The 21,539-nt window shown below is 45.7% G+C and overlaps 1 protein-coding gene across 26 annotated transcripts in view; it reads right to left on the bottom strand.

The window, feature by feature from the left end:
- The window catches only part of Jakmip3 (Janus kinase and microtubule interacting protein 3), a 133,567-nt gene that overhangs the window by 86,703 nt on the left and 25,325 nt on the right, over positions 1-21,539 (bottom strand). For 2 of the 26 annotated variants that reach the window (XM_040752220.1, XM_040752323.1), the window contains exon 1: positions 17,821-18,753. The exons of the other annotated variants lie outside the window; for them this stretch is intronic. The gene's annotated coding sequence lies outside the window, so the exon portion shown is untranslated. Of the gene's footprint in view, positions 1-17,820; positions 18,754-21,539 lie in introns of those variants that run through there. 26 annotated transcript variants of the gene reach the window in all.

Here is a 21,539-nt window from a genome sequence, read left to right on the forward strand (position 1 = left end):
AACCAAAAACACTGCCTTTTTATTTATAGAATAATTCCCATAGTTCCCTGCCCCTTTTTTGAGCTTGCTTTTGTTTTTTTGAGACAGGGTTTCTCTGTAGCCTTGAAGCATGTCCTGGAACTCAATCTGTAGACCAGGCTGGTCTTGAAGTCATAGAGACCTGCCTGCCTCTGCCTCCCAAGAGCTGAGATAAGGCATGCGCCACCACTGCCCGACAGCTCCCTGCCTTTTTATCTATGGAAACAATTCATTTTAGATATGTTTAGTTCTGTTTTGCTTGAGACAAGGTTCTGTTATGGAGCTAACCTGGACCTCACTGTGCAGTCCTGGCTGGTTTTGAACGTGCACTCTACCTTCCTCCCTCTCCCAAATGCTGAGATTCCAGGCATGAACCCACATGTCCCGTAAGTTGGTTCCAATGTGAAATATCCTACACAAGCTCATGCATTAGTGCCCAGCTGGTAGTACTCATTTGGGGGGTTGTGGAATATTTTGCATAATGGATCTAGCTGGCGGATTGGGGGCAACCATAGAGGCAGAACTAGAGGGTTATAGCTGCCTTGTTGTGACCTGAGGTCTCTGCTTTTCCTGCTCAGCAGCCCAGATGGGAGCAAGCTCCATGGCAGTCATGTCAGTTATATATGAGTGGATTTCCTCTGCCACACCTCTCTGCCATGAAACTGCATTTCCTCAAACCTTAAGCCAAAACAAGTCCTTCCATTACAGTGCTTGAGCCAGGGACTTTATCACAGCCACGATGCATCCATCTAGATAAAACAGCTTTCCTGAATATAGGATTCTCAGGCACACAGTTCTCATGGCAGGAGAAACTCCACTAGTTTAGGGCAGAGAATGGATGGCTAGGTTTGGACACCCAGCAAACATCCTGGGGACACTGTGTGTCTTGGGCAGAATAATGATGTCCCAGTATTGTCCACAGCTCTGGAGAGACCTGTGGCTGTGTTATATCACACAGCAGTACTATACATACGACTAAGGACCTGGATGTCAGGTGGCTCTCTCTAACCTGTGCGGCCTAAAGAGTAAGCATCTTCCACGCAGGGTCAGGAAGATGGGTGTAAGAAGGACTTGCTGGCCCTGAGGAGGTGACCCCAAACCAAGTACCAGCACATGCCTCTAGGTTACACAAAGCAAAGGAGGAGGGGCCTTCAAACCTATTACCAAGCCTTGGAGTAAGAACTAGGTGGCAGGTCTAATAAGAACGGCCCACCTGGTAAAGATGCTAGTTATCCAAGCCTAACAACATCAGTTTGAGCCTCAGAATTCATGGAAAAGTCTAGATGCAGTGGCATGCATTTCTGATCCCAGGAGTAAGATGGTGGACAGAGACAGGAGAATCTGGAGCGCACTGCACAGCAGCATCAGAGTCAAGAGAGATCATGCTTCAAACCAGAGTGGAAGGGGAGAACCGACCCCTCCTCAAAATGGTTGTCCTCTGGCTTCCATACATGCACCCATGTACACACACACACACCTTTAAAAAAAAGAACTGAGTAGTATAAGGTTAAATATACAAGCCACAGAATGAAGCCTAGACGGAAACCTTCCAGTACATGGGTTTATACAAAGACACTGATTGTGCACTAGCTTCTTCGCAGGCTTCATATAAGTAAAGCATTTTGACAAGAGCATCTACTCAATGGAGGCTGGGCGGCCTTTCCAGCTCATGGAACTGAGGAAACTGCTGACCCATATGCACAACAGCACAACTGGCTGAACCCTGGCCTCCATCACATACAACAAATAACCCAAAGCAGATAGAGTCTTCAAGATAAAACCACAAAACTTAGACCAGCAGTTCTCAACCTGCGGGTCGAGACCCCTTTGGGGTCGAATGATCCTCTCACAGGAGTTGTCCTAAGACCATTGGAAAACACAGATATTTACATTATGATTCATAAAGTAGCAAAATCACAGTTATGAAGTAGGAATGAAAATAATTTTATGGTTGGGGGGTTACCCCCACATGAGTTATATTAAAGAGTCTTGGCATTAAGAAGGTTGAGAACCACTGACTTAGAAGATAAAGCCGACAAAAGCTTCATGGCATTTGGAATTAGTGATTATTTCTCTGACACTAAAGCAGAGAAAATAAAACAAACTGGACTAGAGCAAAACTTCTCATGCACCAAAAAGTGAAAAAGCCCACAGAGGGGAGAGCATGGACCTCGTGAGGCTTATAGCCACAGGATGCAGGTGGTTCCTACCGCACAAGGAGAACTCGTATGTGACTTAAGTGGGTAGGGAATTTGAACAGGCATTCCTCTGAAGAAGATAGTCAAACACATGGGAAGATGCTCAGAGTCACTAATTGTCAGGGAAATAAACAAAACTGCTAAGAGATATCACCTGACACTAATTAGGATGACTGCTGTCACAAATAAATCAGGGCTGGGAAGGATATGGGGAACTGGCACTTTGTGCATTACTGACCACAATGTGAAATGGAGTGACTGCTGTGGAGAGCAGTCTGGCAGTTCCTGCAACATTAAAAATAGCATTGCCATGGGCCCCAGAAATTCCACTTCTGGGCACACACTCAGGACTATTGAAAATAGGATTTTGAAGAGATATCTGCACACCATCGTTTATAGTGGCATTACGCATAACTGCCCAGAGAAGAATGCCCAGGGCACCTGTAGTTCACTGATAAGCAGGAATGTCACTGCATTAGCTACATTTCGTGGTGTTGTGACAAAAGCAAGTTAAGAACAGTTTTTTTCTGGTTCATGTTTAGGAAGAGATATAGTTCCTCACAGCAGGGAAAGTCTGCAGGCAGAAGTGTAAAGTGGTTGGTCACATGGTCGAAGCAGCCAAGAAACAGAACGAGGACAGGAAGTAGGGCTGAGCAATAAAGTTTCAAAGCCCACTTCCACCGACCCACTGCCTTCGGCAAGCCTCTGCCTTGTACTGCTCCCACGATCCTCCAAATCAGAACTACTAAGCCTAGGAAGGACATTCTTCATTCAAACCGCAACAGTGACTCAACCTTAAAAGGGAGGGAAATGATAATACATGCCAAGGCATAGGTGACCTTGAAGACATTGTGCTGAATGAAATGGGAATCCACTCACAGCAGGTAGTGGATTGTCAGATTCACACAAACAGAGAGAGAGAGAGAGAGAGAGAGAGAGAGAGAGAGAGAGAGAGAGAGAGAGAGAGAGAGAGAGAGAGAGAGAGAGAGAGAGTTGCCAGGGGGACAAAGGACAAAGAGTCAATTAATGGAGCCATTTCAGTTTCCCAAGATGAAAATGCTCTGGAGATGAACTGCACAGCAAAATGAATCTACTAAACACACCAAATTGTGCAATTGTGAATGACGATGATAAATTCTATCTTACCTGCATCTTGGCAATTAAAAGCTCAAGAAGTGGTGTGAATTAGTGTCCCATGACACCATCTTTATGCTTGTTTGTTCATAAATAGTCAAACCTATCAGCTCAGATTCTATCTTGGAAAGCACACAGCTAACTATTGACATGCGTGTTTAAATAAATATCTGTCAAACCTAAAACCACAAACAAACAGGATGTAAACGTCAGCCCAGCTACCACCAGGAGCTAAATGAGCAAGGAAAGAGACACAGCCTCCAGGAGAGCAGCTCTCCAGCACCGTGCCTTAGCCCACCCTGGACTGCTGACTTCGGGGCTCTTGTTTTAAACCGTACCAACATGGCAACTGTTCACAACAGCCATAGAAAATGAGTGCCAGCATTATGGCAGAAGCAGGGTTGTGGTGCTGCGGCTGCCCCTGCAGGTGGCACCATTCCCTGCAGGTGGCACCAGGCATTGTACTGAGCCATCTGCAAACCAGGCCCGATTTCCAGTTCCCTGGTAACGGGTCACAGGAGTAAAGTTGCAGGTGCGCGTGGGATGGTGAAGATGACAGAGCAAGCTAGGGCCAGCATTTGGGTCATTTCTTTATGCAAGGCCTGCACTTGTTCCCTCAGGTCTATCCCAACCCCATGTTTGCCCAATGCTGCAAACTGCTGAACACATACCAGCTTGCCAAGGGCAAGTTGGTTGGCTGTGGTTAATACACAAACTCCATGAAGGGCCCACGAGTCATAACACATACATAAACAGCATAAAACAGTCTGTGGAGGTTCTGAAAGACACGCTTAGTGTGAACCTATAAATGAAACAACTGTTTCTAACAGGCAAAACACAGCAATTACTTTATTCTAAATATTTGCTACCTCAGGAGTAGGAGCAGACCTAGCTAGCACCTAGACGATTGTAAAAGAGAACAGTCCTGGAACAGGCCCTACCTTCTAAGTAAGCATGGATTATTCTAGCTGTGCTGCCTAGTTTTGTGTCAACTTGACACAAGCCAGAGTCATCTGAAAGGAGGATGAGAATTGAGAAAATGTGTCCATAAGATCCAGCTGTAGGGCAGTTTTTTAATTAGTGATTGATAAGAGAGGGCCCAGACCATTGTGGGTGGTATAATTCCTCGGCTGATGGTCCTGAGTTCTATAAGAAATCAAGTTGATCAAGTCAGTAAGCAGCACCCCTCCATAGCTTCAGCATCAGCTCCTGCCCCTGGGTTCCTCCCCTGCTTGAATTCCTGCCCTCACTGCTCCTAATGATGAAGTATTACATAGAACTATGAGTGAAATAAACCCTTTCCTCCCAAGGTGCTTTTGGCCATGCTGTTTCATCACAGCAATTTGAACCCATCTAAGACACTAAGCAAGTACACAACATTGTCCATAGCATTGAGAGGTCTGGCTAGCTGATGGGGAGGAAAATAGTCCTACAGATATTATCTTTCTACTGCAAAACTCCAAGTGGATTAAAGAGAATTGACAGGAGAAAAAAATCAAAGCATGAAGGCTGCTTGGACCAAGTGAGAGTGAGCATTCTTCAAAGCTCTGGAGAGACTAGCCTTTCCAGGCTTAAACAGATGAAAGGGATTCACACGGGAAAGATCAATAGCTTCCACACCACGAATCTTTATTATAGATGAGCAGTGCAATTAGGAGGCTGCTAACAGTGGAAGCCATGTTTGCAAGAATGCAATGAGAAGTATCTGCCCTATGTTAACAGGCTCTGATAAAGGAAAAGAAAATGACCGTACTAGATATAATACCAGAGACAATTTACAGAAAAAAGGAATAAAATTGATTTTAAAAATCATGAGAAGGCAGCTGGAGAGAGCTCAGTGGCGAAGAGGAAGATCAACACTGCTTGTAACCCAAGATTCAGGAGATACAACACTCTCTTCTGGCCCCTGCAGACACCCATGCGTGTGTGACGCTCGCCCACACAGACGCCTGCTTGTACATAAACAAACAGACAGAAGAACAAACAAAAAACCTTTAAAAAAATCAAGAGAGGGCTGAGGATAAAGCTCATTTGGGCTGGGTGTGGTGGCCACGCCTTTAATTCCAGCACTTGGGAGACAGAGACAGGTAGATCTCTGTGAGACCAAGCCAACCGGAACTATATAAGTAAGTCCCAGTTTAACAAAGGCTACCTAGAAAGACCCTGACAATAATAAATAAATAAATAAATAAATAAATAAATAAATCAGCAAAAGAAAGAAAGACCAACACACACAAGAAAGCTTAGTTGGTACAGTGCTTGTCTAGCATTCATGAAGCCCTGGACTCAGTCCATGGCATCACATAAACCTGGTACAGATCTTTAGTCACAATTCTTGGAAGATGGAGTCAGAAGGATCTGAAATTCAAGGCCATCCTTAGCTACATAGTAAATTCAAGGCCATCCTGGTCAACATGAGACCCTATCTCAAACACACACACACACACACACACACACACACACACACACAGAGAGAGAGAGAGAGAGAGAGACAGAGAGAGACAGAGAGAGACAGAGAGAGACAGAGACACAGAGACACAGAGACACAGAGAGACCGAGAATATGAATTAATCATGAGAATAACCATCTCTGCTTAAGATCTAGGAAATAACAAGATAAAAAGGACATAATCTACGAAATCCCATCTGTCCTCCGACTACTGAAGAGTTTAAGGGATCCCAGGGGTTAAGTCCCAGCGACAAATCCCACCCCAGAGAACCTGCAGAGCACAGGAGGAAGACTTGAGTGAGAAGGATCCAGATGAAATGCCAACAATCAGAGATAGCTAGCACCCAGGGAATCCAGACCATGTTCCTCCAGAGAGGCTCATGCCAAGCACCCACCAGAGAGACCAGAGCAGCTGGAGTGTGCAGCAGGGACAGCCACCCCTGGGGACATGAAGCCCTTCCTACCTCCCAGTGCCCGCCTGTCTCTCAGACACAGTAGAAGCCCAAGCCCCTGGGAGGAGGGTACCTGGGCCACTGAGGGGCTGGAAGTAAGTTCCTCCTTTCTGGTGCTCCAGGAACCCAATGTGGGGAGAGCATACACTGTCTGGAGAAAGGAAAGCCTCTCCAGATGGAGCCCTTCATCAAGCAGGTAGAGCTGGCTGCTGCCAGGACAAATAGGAAGACTCCTAGGGTTACAGAAGCCCTGCAGCTGCTTCAAAAACAGTGACGGCATGCCTCAGCATATCTAAAAGAAAAGGCCATGTCCAATCACAAGCCTCACAGAAACATTCACAGCAGTGGTACTCATTCTCATCTCAAGGTGGGAACCACCCAAAAGTTCGCCAGATCACTAGTCAACAAAATGGGGTCTGTCCACACAACTGACTATTGTTGTTTGGCAATGCTAATGAATGGGGAGCCAATACATGATGCTGCAAGATGAACCTTGAAGACACTGTTCTCGGTGACAGAAGTCCGGCATGAAACACCACATGTAAGGCTCTGTTTACATGAAATGTCGGGAATGGGGGAATCCATGGAGGCAGGAAATACAGTGGGGGCTGCTATGGCTGGGGCAGGCAGTCATAGGATGTTACTGCCAAAGGGCTCAAAATTCAAGGTTGATGGGGATGCTCTTAATGCATAAATGTAAAGTCTCATGAATTTGCTTACATTGGAAAACTGTGTGGTGTGACAGTTGTACATTATTACAGTGGTTCCCAAAAGTGAAAGGGAGATGCTTGCTTTCCAGGCTGAAAGGGGTAAACTAAATAAAGGGACCAGATCCTCACTCAGCCCCTGCTTTAGCAGCCAGGACAGGCTACAGAAAAGACATGTAGACCTCTGACACAAGGAAACTCCAGATCCTCTGGCCTCCTGGAGCCTAGGGCCAAAACTGAACACAAAGAGGCCTGGCATTGGTAGCACACACCATTAGTCCCAGCACTTGGGAGGCAGAGGCAGGCAGATCTCTGTGACTTTGAGACCAGCCTCCAAAGTCACAGAGAAACCCTGTTTCAAAAAAAAAAAAAAAACAAAACAGAAACAAAAACAAAAAACAAACAAAAAGCCAGGTGTTGGTAGTACACGCCTTTAGTCCCAGCACTCAGGAGGCAGAGGCAGGCGGATCTCTATGAGTTCGAGGCCAGCCTGGTCTACAGAGTGAGTTCCAGGACAGGCTCCAAAACAATACAGAGAAACCCTGTCTCGAAAAACCAAAAAAACATTAAAAAAAAAAAAACCCTGAACACAAAGAAACTCCAGACCTCCCCTCCAGCCTCCTAGATACTTGGCTCCTGGGAGCTTTTTGGCCACAAAAGAAACTCCAGGGAGGACCAAAACATCCCCTGTAGTCTTCAGGATATAGTTCTGAAAACCACTGCTGTCTGTGTACAACAGGCCACCTGCAAGTGACAAGACAATGCCATAGAAACCACAGAATGTTCCCTCTCAGCACTGACCAATGAAAATAATTGGCACACAGGTATTTCATGCCAAAATATGACTTTGAGAATTGCTCCTAATTGTTCCCAAATGTCAACCAATCAGAAACCAACCCATACCTACTGATGTAATCCTGTAACTTTTGTCTATAAACCTAGCAGTAGACAGGGAACTTCACTCCCTCTGGGGGCTGCTGCGACAGCTTGCCAGGCGGGGTCCCTGTCACGGGTAGATGAACAATTAAAACCGTGCTTTTGCAGCTTAGTGGGTCTGTCTTCCTGGTGGTCTCTGGGGACTTTGCACCTTGGGCACAACACAGGCAAGCACAAGCTGAAAGGACTTTCTGCAGCAGATAAAGCTGCACACAGACAGTGCTGAAGGAAGTCTCCCAGGCAGGAATGGATGCACGGAGCCAACCATGCCCAGGGTGGTGAACAAGAGAGTGCTGGTCACAGACAGTGTCACTCCTGCTTCTCCCCCCTTGAAAGAATAGGTCACTCAAAGTAGAGTCATTAGCAATGCACCGTGGGAATGGTGATACACACAAAAGACCTGATAAAAACAGCCAAAGGAACAGGGCACAGAAGTCATGGTAGGTGAAGCAGTAGTCACTTTCGGGAAAGACTGTAGTGACCTAGTGATTTTAAAAGTCTAAAGCAAGCACTAAAAATGAAAGAAATGAATTGACAAGGTGACAGAGAGGAAGAATGGCATCTTTTTTTTTTTTTTTTTGGTTTTTCGAGACAGGGTTTCTCTGTGGCTTTGGAGGCTGTCCTGGAACTAGCTCTTGTAGACCAGGCTGGCCTCGAACTCACAGAGATCCACCTGCCTCTGCCTCCCAAGTGCTGGGATTAAAGGCGTGCGCCACCAACGCCCGGCAAAAATGGCATCTTAAAAAAATAGTTGACCCAAGAGAAGGGAAGAGGAACAAAGAAGAGATGACTCACATAGACAATAAATAGAAAAAAATGGATTTAAATCCAACCATATCACCAAATCTTAGACAAAATGATAACTATGTAAGGCACTTTCAGGTCATACTTTTTTTTTGAGTCAGGGTTTCTCTGTAGTTTTTGGATACTATCCTGGAACTCTCTTTGAAGACCAGGCTGGCCTCAAACTCACACAGATCTGCCTGCCTCTGCCTCCCAAGAGCTGGGATTAAAGGCGTGCGCCACGATTGCCCCAACAGGTCATACTTTTTTAAAGGCAAGAATCTGCTTTATGCTGTCTACAACAAACTCATTTCAAAACCAAAGTCAGGAGGACAGTTGAGAGTTCAAGGGCATTATGGTAGTTTGAATGTAATTGGCTCCCATAAGCTCATAGACAGTGGCTAATTAGGAGGTGTAGTCTTGTTGGAGGAAATGTGTCACTGCAGGGTTGTGCTTGGAGGTCTTCTTTGCTCAAGCTACTTCCAGTGAGACAGTCCACTTCCTGTTGCCTTCTGATCAACATGTATCCAGCACCATGTCTGCCCGCATGCTTCCTGCCATGATGATAATGGACAAAATCTCTGAAACTGTAAGCCACCACCTCAATTAAGTGTTTTTCTTTGTAAGTGTTGCCATAGTCATGGTATCTCTTCACAGCAATATAAACCCTGACTAAGATAGGCATACTTGACTATAGCTCAAATTCTAAGGTGGCCTGTCTCAAAGGACCAGAACAGTGGCTAAGAATGCACACTGCTCTTGCAGAGGACCCAACTTCAATTCCCTGCACCCATGTGGAGCAGCTCAGTCAGCTGAAACTCCAGCTCCAGGGGATCTAACACCTTCTTCTGGTCTCCGAGGGCACCAAAGGCATATGCGCACACGTACACACATACGAATAAAGCAAATCATTTAAAAACACCCAAACTCAAAAACAAAAGAGCAAAGCACCTCCACATTAACTGTAAGACATCAGTGCTGAAAAGAACAGAAAAGATAAATGGATCCAAATCTCAGTGAGAACCTGAAGGAACTTCTTCAGTGTTCAGAATGTAGAAGATACCAGGGACCAGGAAGGGCACTCTATAACAATAAAGCAATTACTCTCACAATGAGATACAGCCATCCTAATTGTGTATGCTTCAAACTACAAAGCTTCAAAAATACTCAGGGCAAAAGCTAACAGAAACAGGAGTAGAAACAGCCACATTCATAGTTACAATGGGACATTTAACATCAGTGAGATTAAATAAATACACAGGCATTAGTCAGGATGTAGAAGGCCCCAGCAATATTATCAACCCATATAACCTAACTGACATTGGTAGGATGCAATTACCTCTAGACAGCAGTATGCTAAGTGATAAGAAAAAATACAATTGATACTTACATTATTTAAATGATTCAATGTTCAGTATCTGGCCAAAAGGAAATTGAATTAGGAATATGTACTAGAAAGATATAAAAAAATTAAGTGTGTATGTATATGAGACAGGGCCTCATGTAGCCCAAGCTGGCCCCTCTGGAGACAAGGATGGCCTTGAGCTCCTGATCCTCCTGCCCTTATCTCCCATGTCCTAGGATTACAGATGTGTGCCTCCCCACCCAGTTAACTATCTCCAAACTTAAACAACAGCAAATAAAAATTCTAAGTAACTCATATAGAAAAGAAGTTACCAATGAAGAAATCAGAAAAATATTCTTGAACTAAATAAAAATGTAAACACACAATGTACCAAGATTTATTGGACATATCAAAAGTAGAAATAAAGAGGAAGCATCATAACAATAAACTATTTTATTTATTAACAAATTTTAATTAAACAAATTCTTACATTGGGGGGGTTGGCAAGATGGCTCAGTTGGTAAAATAATTTGCTGTCAAACCTAATGAACTGAGTTCAGTCTCATGGATTCAGGTGGCAGAAGGAGAGAATTGGCTCCCACAAGTTGTCTTCTGACTTCCATGATTTGTGGCATGTGTGCACCCACCACATACACATACAAAATTTGTGATACAATTTTTAAATAAGAAGTAATGAATCCTTTTTAAAGTGCTTAAGTTGGAACATAAAAAGGATTTCTAATCATGAGCAAATTCTCCTATCTTAAGAATATAGAAAAAAGAAACATAAATCATGAAGAAAGACATTAACAGAAATCAATATATTTGAAAACAGGAAAATAAAACCAAAAGATTTGTTTTAGAAAAATACAATAATGTTGATAAACATCTGATAAAACCAATGAAATAAAAAGAGGAAACACAGTACCACCATCAGGATGGAAGAGAGGCATCACCACTCACCCTGTGACATTAAAATCCCCCAGAGAAGGATGCTCACTGGCAACTGGAGTAGCTTTGTTAGGTGAGCGTGATAACCACTACACTACGGAAACTTGGCTTGCAGTAGCTTTGTCATGTGCTAAAGAGAACACTCAGCACAGAGGCATCTGCTGGTGAAACACATCCGGTATTTAAAGTGTAAGGGTATCCATTCTGTACTAACGTTCCCATGTCATCTCAGGAGGTCAGCCCACCCTGACATCAAAACTAGGCTGAGGAGATGACTCAGTCAGCAGGCATGGGGACCTAAGAACCCACAGGAAAATCCAGACATGGTAGTGTGGGATTGCAATCTCAGTGTTCAGACAGAGACAGACACATCCTTCAGGCTTGTTGTCCAGATAAAATATCCTAATTGGTGATCTTGAGGCCAGGGAAAGACCCTGTCTCAAAACACAAAGTGAATGGCTCCTAAGGAATGGCATCTGAGGTTTAACTTCTGGCATTCATACACAAGAACACACACACACACACACACCAAAAAAAAAAAACCTTAGTGAAAAATATTCCAAAAAGAGAATATTTTCACCTCATGAGGACAGGTGAAAATCTGTAACAAAACCAGCTACTCAAATTCATCAGTGAGTTTTATCACTAGGGGACATATTAAAGATATAGAAAATTGGCCAAATAATTTAAAGTGAATCCATTCAATTTATCACTATACTAATATACTGAATATTAACTTCAAAAGATATAGAAGTCTTTGGAAACATTCCAAATAGATCCATGATTAAAATTTAAACAAATTAGAAATGAAAGAAAACACCATCAGCAGTTACTTAAAAGCCATAGCAGGGCTGGTAAGGTGGCCTGGTGGGTGAAGGTACCTGCCACCAAACCTGAACACCGGATTTCCAGCTCTGAGACCCAGAGAGAACCAGTTCCTACATATTGTCCTCTGACTTTCACATGTGCACACTGGCATGAGCACATGTCCCCCCAGCAAAGCAAATAAATACCAAATTATAATAAAGGCTGTAACTAACAGCACATGTGTAGAGTGAAGAGCTATCTTCTTTTCTCTAAAACAGAAACCAATGCAAGAGCCTCTCTTTCCCTCAGAACTGTAGAGGGAAAAAATGCTAAGGGGCGTGGCAAATGGAGATGAAGGGTCATTGGTGATCACACAGGATGTGGTCATCTGCATATAAAAGTCTAAAGGGGCTGGAGAGATGGCTCAACCATTAAAGGCTAGGCTCACAACCTAAAACACAAAGGCCCAAAGAATCTACCATGAGCACATTTGAGAGTTTGGAAAGTTAAAATGACAGAAAGGCAAAAGAGAAGAAAATAATTTGTTCATCAAGGCTGTTTATCATTATATTTCTATTTTGCAGCAACAATTTCACTTCAAGACAATTCCATACACTATGGCATCAAAATAAAATGAAATACTTCAGAATAAATTTAACTGAATAGTTACAGTGTTTATGCACTTGGAGTTCGGAGTCATTCATGAGAAGAAATTAAAGAACACTGAAGTACACAGAGAAACAAACCATGTTCAGGGACCGAGGAACTTGGTGTGGCTAAGAAGCTGTTTGAAAAAACAAGCCAGTGAAAATCCTAAACAAACTGCTTCCAAAATAAGTATTGGAAAAAGAAATATCTAAATTACCCAAGCAATTCTGGAAAACAAAGGACAAATTTGGACTTAGGAATTTCTACCTGATTTCAAATTTACCATAAAGTTATAGCAAGCATGGTAGTGTGTTTTGGCATAAGGACAGGTATACATATGGGAAAGAGAGAAGGAAAGAAAGAAAAGTACATCATTGTACTGTGTAGTCATTGGCTTATGACAAAGGGTCCAAAAGAACTCTGTGATGGTTGGTCTGGTCAACTTGATGAGATTTAGAGTCACCTAGGAGGTAAACCTCTAGGTGTCTATGAGGGCATTTCTAGGGAGGTTTAAATGAGGTGGGAGGGCCCAGAATTGAATGTGGCAGCACTGTCCTGTAGAATGGGGTTCCAGAATGAAAGGAAAGAGGAGAAGCTAGTTTTTACCAGCATTCACCTCTCTGCTTCCTGACTGAATACAACATGGCCAGGCTCTCACATTTGTTGCTGAGCTTTCTCTGTCATGATGGATCTTACGGTCTCTTAAACCTTAAGCCAAAATAAATCCTTTTTCTTCCCAGTCTTAGTCAGTATTCTATTGCTGTGAAGTGGCCACGACAACTCTTCTAAAGGGAAACATTTAATTGGTGCTGGCTCACAGTTCAGAGGTTTAGTCCACTATCATCACGGTAAGAAAGGTGGTGGCATGATGGCAGACATGGTGCTGGAGAAGGAGTTGAGAGTTCCACATCTTGATCCCCAGGCAGTAGAAGGAGACTATGGACCACACTGGGCATTGCTTGATATGAGACCTCAGTGACTGCCCACATAGGGACACACTTCCTCCAACAAATCACATCTACTCCAACAAAGCCACACTTCCTAGTAGTGCTTCCTATGAGCCAAACATTCAGACACGTGAGTCTATGGGGGCCATACTATTCAAGTCACCACATTTTCTTAAGCTGCTTCTGTCAGATACTTGGCCACAGCAATGAAGAACTGCTATAAATTTAATGCAGAAAAGGAAGCCTTTCCATCATGCTATGACAGTTATACATCTACATGACAAAGCACCACACTCCACAGCTGTTACAGACCACCTAGACAATCATGAATGTTAAGATGAAAACCAACAGCATCTTCAGAATGCTGGACGAGGACAAGATTGCTTAGGACAAAAAAAAAGTGGAAACCTATGTGGGGATGATAATGCTGTAATCCCAGCTCTTGGGAAGCTGAAGCAGAAAGATAACAAATTCCAACACATCCTGGACTAGAAGACAAGACTCTGTGGAGGGTGGGCAAGGAGGGAAGAGGGGGAAGGAGAGGAGGAGAGAGGAGGGAAAGGGGGATTGGAGGACAGGAGAGGATACTTGCTGATGCATAAACAGAAGAGATGGCCTGGGAAAGCTCCAGAGTGACCAAACTTTCCAACCCAGCTCTCCTTAGATCAATGTCTCAGGTGGGGCCTCTGCCCTTGACTTTATTTTCTTCCTGCTCTGAGGTCATGGGCAGAGAGCAAGCAACCAACTCTACATTACTGCCAAGTGTGCTTTTTAATAAACTGTAGTGGGATTCGCCAGCTGGCACACCAGGAAGCCAACCACAGCAACCTGAGGTTAGCACTCAGGGTTAGCACTGTGCAAATCATGGGAAGAAGCCACTTCAAACACACCCTTGAGCTTCAATACTATCCTAGTCTTATCTCTCCTCAGTGAGAGAGTTCATCAGGGGCCCACGAAGATCACCGGGGGTTCTGTGAGGGGAATGAAGCACACAAAGGCCCCCTCCACTTCTGGCACCCCTCCCACAGCCAAGCTGACACTGGATCTCAGCAGTAGAACAGACAACGTTGTGGACCTGTGTGGTGTGAACATCACACAGACACAGAGCTCTTCACAGATTAGACCCTGCTGCCTGGGCTGTGGGGACTTCAAACCCTAGCATTCCTCTGAGTCAAAGTCAGCCCAGTCAACCAACCAGAAGTCAAGGTCATGTAAAAGAGCAGTGGTTCAGGTTTGGAGAGATGGCTCAGTGGGTAAACATACTTGCTGCCTAAGCATAGAGAACTAAGTTTGTTCCCAGATCTCACTTAAAGGTGAATGTAGCCTACTCCTCAAGGGTGTCCTCTGACTTCTTGCATGCATACTCGCCATGCTGTGTGTGTTTGTGCACGTGCGCACACACAGACATACACACATAAGAATAATAAATGAAGTTTTTAAAGGCAGTGGCTCAGAGGAAATTTGGCTTTGCTGTTGATGATGTTTATTTGTCTTTTAAATAGTCTCATTTTGTAGGCTGGCTTGAAACTCTCAACTATCCCCCTGCCTTAGTTCCCTGAATGCTAGAGTTACAGGTGTGCTGTGTTGGTTAATGTTAATTGTCAACTAGATAAGACTCGAGAATCACCTAGGAGACAAACTTCTGCGCATGCTTGTAGGAGATTACTTTGATTATGTCACCTAAAGTGAAAAGACCCATCTTAAGTGCGAGTGGGACTGTCCCTTACAGGGGATTCCACACTGTAAACAAATGGAGCCTGGCGAACTGAGCCAAAACATTCACCATTCTCTGCTTCTCTGCTGCAGGTGCAATACCAGCAGCTGCCTCCAGCTCCTGCGGCCAGGACTCACCCACTGTGATGGACTGGACTTTCAAACTGGGAGGCAAAACAAGCCCTTTCTCCAATAAGACGTTTTTGTTGAGGTAATGTTACAGCAACAGGAAAAGTAACTAAGACACTCACATCCCCTACTCTTGGTTCAGAGAGCATTTAAACAAACAAAAATACCAAACTGGGCTTCATTGTGTAGCCCTGGCTGGCTCAGGACTTTCTGTGTAACTTTCTATGGACCAGGTTAGCCTCGGACTCACAAAGATCCATCTGACTCTGTTTCCTGACTGCTGGAATTAAAGGCATGCACAATCATGCCTGGCCCCCGAGAGAATTATAATAAGTTTACAGCCTAGGGGAAAAAATAACTTGGGCAGAATCTCTGTTTTCTTGGATTAACCATCCCATTTGCCCAGCTGAAGCTGAAGTCACCCCATGTCAAGCACAGAGGTTAGGTCCATTGCTTCAGCCTTCTCACAAAGCTGGATTGAATCGCAAAGAATCCAGTTCCTGTGAGGCCAGCCTTTCCAGCTCTCTGTGTTGCTGACATGGTCCCTAAGACACCCATGCCCTGAGACACCAGCAGAATGACAACACAGACAGCCTTGGGCACACGTCTCATGCTATCACATAGTGTAGTTGCCCTGGTGCAGCTCCTGGGGTCTTCCAGGGGAACCTCAGTGAGAAGCAAGCAAGGTGCTACCTTTCATCTGGCTGAGTGTTTGATAAAGTATCCTTCCAAGGCAGAAGAAGCAGCACTGGGTGCTAGGATACGGATGGAGAACTCAGTCTGTGCTCCTGGCATCCTGATGCTTAGCCTTTTTCCATTGTCTAAAGGATAAATATTGCACGGAAGAAAAAAAAAGCCGAGCGTTGGTGGCGCACGCCTTTAATCCCAGCACTCGGGAGGCAGAGGCAGGCAGATCTCTGTGAGCTCAAGACTAGCCTGGTCTACAAGAGCTAGTTCCAGGACAGCCTCCAAAGCCACAGAGAACCCTGTCTCAAAAAACAAAAACAAAACAAAAAAATTGCATGGTAGTACTCATCTACTCAAAGGCTGCAATCCAAGAAGTCTCAAGTCTCCAACTCAGATCTTAGATTTGCAACTTCTTCTCATATTATGAACCAATAACAAGATGACAGGTGAAGACCTGCAAACATAGCCTGGATGTGCAGGTTCATGGCTGCTCAGATGCCTCATGGTATCATTAGGATAACAGATACTACCAGCTACCTGCAATACCTTTCCACTGTGGTCCTGCCAGCCCCAGTCAACACTGGTTTTTCTCTTAAAATGAAGACCTCCCCGCAACAGCTGAAAAATTACTAAGCTGTCCTGTCCTTGGACGTGAGCAGCTGCACTTAAAGATAGGAATCTTCCCCTGGTGGTCATCAAAGACTTAAAACATTCCCCAGACCTCAAGGTTCCAGGCCGGCCACAAAGTTCAGCCAGGGCACAGACGTTGCCTAAGACAGATAACGAGTCAGTCAGCCAGACAGCCATAAGCGTGCATGTTTGCATGAAGGTTTGGCACCAATTTCCAAACTCCCCTTGTATCCCCACCACCCCGTTTGCGGTTTTAGGATTTAAAAACTTGCTGTAATTTCCACTCGGGGTTCACTCCTTCCCGAGGCTGTTGAACCCCGGCATACAGGCTTAATAAAGATCCTCTTGTGTTTTGCAACAAACTTCGGCTCCCTGGTGGTCTTTGGGGCAAGGGTCCTGAGAGAAAGACTGAAGGGTCTTTCAAGAAACTGGGGAAACTGAGGCACTCTGTAATAGTGATGTCTCCTTTCTTTCTTTTCTTTTTTTTTTCTTTTTTGTTTTGTTTTGTTTTTTGAGACAGGGTTTCTCTGTGACTTTAAAGGCTGTCATGGAACTAACTCTTGTAGACCAGGGTGGTCTGGAACTCAGAGATCCGCCTGCCTCTGCCTCCCTAGTGCTGGGATTAAAGGCGTGTGCCACCACCGCCCAGCTATGATGTCTCCTTTCTAAGATAACAGTAGGATATTTTTTGATACAAGCTGCTGCTTCTCCTAGTGTCCTGCTGAGAAGTGATTCCTAACTAAGTTTTAAAGACAAGACACCCTCCAATCAGAGGACCAGCAGAAGATGAGAACGGAAGCCAAAACCACACAAGAAAACAAGAGGCAAGTCCAATCCATCACCCCATTCATCTGGGAAGGGGAAGGCGAAGGCATTGGCGACTCCCAGGCTGTGCCCAGAGTTTGCAGAGGCTCTGCTTATGGGATTTTTGTCTCCATGGTACCAAGCAAAGTTGCCACCCAGATCCTCCACCCCATCCCAGCTGCCAGGGACAAGGCTCCGCTTGCATAGTCAATTAAACAGACAGCCATGTTTTAAAGCAGCACCATATGAGAATCAGGCCCAGCTACCCCCCAAGTACATGCATGAGTGTGCATATAAAAGCAGACCTGAAGCATCTTCCTTTACATGTTCCTGCACACTCAAGGTATCACACTGCTAACTTTTAGCACATATTTGCGCATGCTAAATATAGCAGAGGATTCAAGCAGAATAAACCTGGAAAGGCAAGTCTTAGCCCGGAAGGAAAATGACAAAGCATTTGCAGTATTCAGAACACATACTTACATTCTCAAACCTCAGCTTCTGCTCTCTTGGCCCATTTCTCATCTAGATGATGCTGTGGCTGTCTCCGCCCAGACTCAGCCTGGCTTGTGCTAATCAGCTCCGAAGCTTCTATGACTCAGCAAAGAACTCTGCTTTTATTTTTCAGATGGAATTTACCATGCTGTGACTACATCCAGGGGGAGGGACCATCTCTCTAGCCGTTTCTAAACGGAGCCCTGCAGCCAGCATGGCTGGAGCTCTCCCCAAACACAGAGGCTTCTACTGGGTACTCTGGGTTCACTCACTGGATATAGAGGCCCAGAGCTCAGTATGACCGCAGCTGGGGAGACTCTAGCATCGCATTGCCATGGGAATCCTGACTGCTCTGAGCTGCACAGCCAAGGGAGGAATCTGGCTGCAGAGAGGATAAGGACAGGTCCTCACATGAAAGGGAGAATGGGGAGCAGAGGCCAGCACTGGGCAGCTCCTACTCGGTCCCAATCTCAGGCTGCTTCTGTGCATACAGTCTGCTCCTCTCTTACTCTGGGGCTCCAAATCCCCATAGGGATTTTATGTCACTGGAAGGTCACTAGCGGAATGTGTTTCTACTAAGAAGGGTATTTTCATTCTGAAGGGCATGTAGGTAGAGCACTGAATAATGAAAATGGAAGAGTGCCATACAGCTCAACACCATAGTCTGAGTGACTCTGGGGAACACTGTTGGCCTTGAAAAGCAGTTCCTTAGAAAGTGTGGGTCTCCTGGGTTCCCCAAGCATCAGGCGGCACTCTGGCTCCATCTGGTTTGCTTGAATTGGGGAAGAAACAATGAAAGTAACCCTGGCTGCCCTGCCAGGACTGGAACCACCAGGAAAAGAACTGTGGCTCTAGCTGAGTCTAGTCCAGTTGAGATATGGGCACCCAGGCCTGGCTCTCCAGTGCTAACCAGGGAGACCCTGCATGCCCACTTTGCTCCCACCAGCCCTGCCCCACCCCCAGTGCCCTGGCCTGTCCCACCCTTCCCTTCCACTGGCCTCTTCTAATCGGGTCCCAAAGTCATGCCCTCATGCTACACCAGCAGGCATGGCACTCCACAGAGAAGACTGATAATAATAAGATGTAGCATGCTAAGGCAGAAAGACTAGTAACTGCTGTCTGCCTGGTCTGGTTAGTTCCAATCTATTAGAACAAATGACCTATTTGTGGTGGCAACAGTAGCACTCTTTGAAGACGCCACCCTAACTCACTCGCCAATCACTGCAGCCCCACATCTGATCACTGCTGCTCTTGCTGTTCCACAGCTGAGGGAACGCAGGTCAAGCCACCCGCCCTTGACCCCACAACTAACCAGTGTGATGCCGGATGGAGAGTCTGAGACCAGGATCCCAGCCACCGCCTGTGCTAAAGCACAAGGTGGACCATGAAGCCAGAGCACCTACACAGTGGGGACACCCTGAGTCTCAGCACCCATTCGGAGGACAGCTCCTCTTCCTACCAGAACGTACTCAGGCTTTGTTTTATTTCACAGGCCACCTGGTTACACCCGGAACCAGGCAGTGCTCTAAGAACTAAATGTGACTCACGTAAAGAGGATTGTGGCGATGTTTTCAACAGCACAAGAGCATAAAACTGGAAGCAACCTAAAGGCCCAACGGTGGAGAAAGAATCCACCCCAACAGCACAAGGCACCATTAACAAGCGCCCTGCATCTGTGCTGCCAATGGGCAAGGTGCTGACAGCTTGTTGCTAAGCTTTTGAAAAGTGACTGTAACCCAAATGGTGGGTCCCAGGCTCAAGTCCCGGCATGGTGAGAAAGAAAAAGTGTGCACGGTGTGTGTGTGTGTGTGTGTGTGTGTGTGTGTGTGTGTGTATGTGCACGCACATGCATATGCATATGTGCTCTCATGAGTACATGAGCACCTTTGCATGAACTCTTCATAGTAGTCACAGAAAAGTCACAGAAAAATAAAAAGTACCAGCTGTGGGCATAGCTCAGCAGGTAAAGGTACTTGTTGCACAAGCCCTGAACTTCAGTCTGATCCCTGCAATGCACATTTTTAAAGTCTGAATATGCAAATACAAAAATATAGCATGGTTTTATCTCTAAGTCACAGAAACCCAGAGGACTTGCCCTTCTGCTTTGCCTACTTCTGGATTACATGCATTTTAAAACTATGAATGTGTATTGTAAGTCAGAAAAAATCTATTTTATTTTAAAACAAATGTTTGCAAATGTGTCGAGTAGGTGTGTTCATTTGTCACTGCAACAAGTGTGTTCCCCAAAGGCTGTCCCTACCTGGGCCTCAGAAAGGGACAGCACCCTTCTAGAGTCCCCAGCTGTGTGTGAGTAGAAGGGACAGAGTCTGGGCACCACACCAAGGCATAACCCTTCAGGAGCAGCTAGCTGATTTGAAGCATATCTGTTTCCTAACTATAAAAATAAAATATACTCAGTGTTCAGAGGGGAGGGGAGGCAGACGCAGATGGACCTCTGAGTTTGAGATCAAGGGCTACACAGTGAGACCCTGACCTAAAAAAAGAAAGGAAGGAAGGAAGGAAGGAAAGGAAGGAAGGAAGGAAGGAAGGAAGGAAGGAAGGAAGGAAGGAAGGAAGGAGAAGGAAAGAAAGAGTCTATGGGGCTGGGGAGATGGTGGGGAGAGACGGCTCAGCAGTTAAGAGCTTGTAGCACTCTTAGAGAGGACCTGATTTCTGTTCCCAGTACCCATGCCGGGTAGCTTACAATTATATCCATGTGCACAGACACACACGCACACATAATTAAAGCATAACTCTACTCAGTGTGGGGAATTTGGAAAATAAAGGAGGAACGAGAAAACAGCAATCCTTCACGAACCGCCTGCAGAAGCCCTTCCAGCTCTCAGAACCGGGGCTCCGCCCCAGAGTGGAACCAACAGACTACCGGGAGTGGGTCCCGAGGCCAACCCGAGGAATGGAGCTTCAAATAACAGGGCCACTCCTGCCATAGCACTTGGGCAACTGTACCTCCCAGGGAATCTTGTGCCATCTTTCTCGCCACCAAGAAGGCCCTGGATTACTCTGCCAGCCTCGCCCTTGTTCCCCCTTCCCGTTAGCGGGCCCTGTCCCTGTTCACTTTAGGAGAACTTGGGTAGTCAATGACTCCCAAACTCATCACTAGAAACCCAGTTGCATGCGCTCTCCCCCTGGCTTCTGAGGGGTGTCTCAGAATGTGAAGTCCAGACGATCTGCCCAACACCCAACTCCATTCTTCGTTCCATTCCCCTCCTGACTCAGCACCCGCTAACCAGCTGAGCGAACAGCTGGCCTCTCCCGCACCCCGCGGCCCCACCACCCAGCATCGGAACCCACCACCCATCTGAGCTACCGCCAGGGTCCAGGCGCTCCCGGATCCCATTCCTGGTCACACCTCCCACAGCAACTGCTCATAACTCAGACCCGTTTTCATCATCCCCGTGGGAGGCTTTGTACTTTCCCTTCGCAGCTATATCCATGGCCATCCTGTTCTTGCTCCGCGTGTTGTGGAACACGGCATAAGGGACTCCATGCTCTGCAGAGCCTTTTGCCCAACATTGTGCTCTTGACGTTTATCCACACGCGGCGTGGGGATCTTCATTTGTCTCCACCGTATTCCCACAGATATAAAAATCACATCCCTGAGCTTTCCACCCCCTCTCCGCTGACGAGGAGTTGGGCGGCTTCTATTTTCGTAAGTGAAACCCAGGTACACATCTCACACCCACCTG

The sequence above is a fragment of the Mesocricetus auratus genome, unplaced genomic scaffold (assembly GCF_017639785.1).
Source record: "Mesocricetus auratus isolate SY011 unplaced genomic scaffold, BCM_Maur_2.0 Super-Scaffold_4256, whole genome shotgun sequence".
Lineage (NCBI taxonomy): Eukaryota > Metazoa > Chordata > Mammalia > Rodentia > Cricetidae > Mesocricetus > Mesocricetus auratus.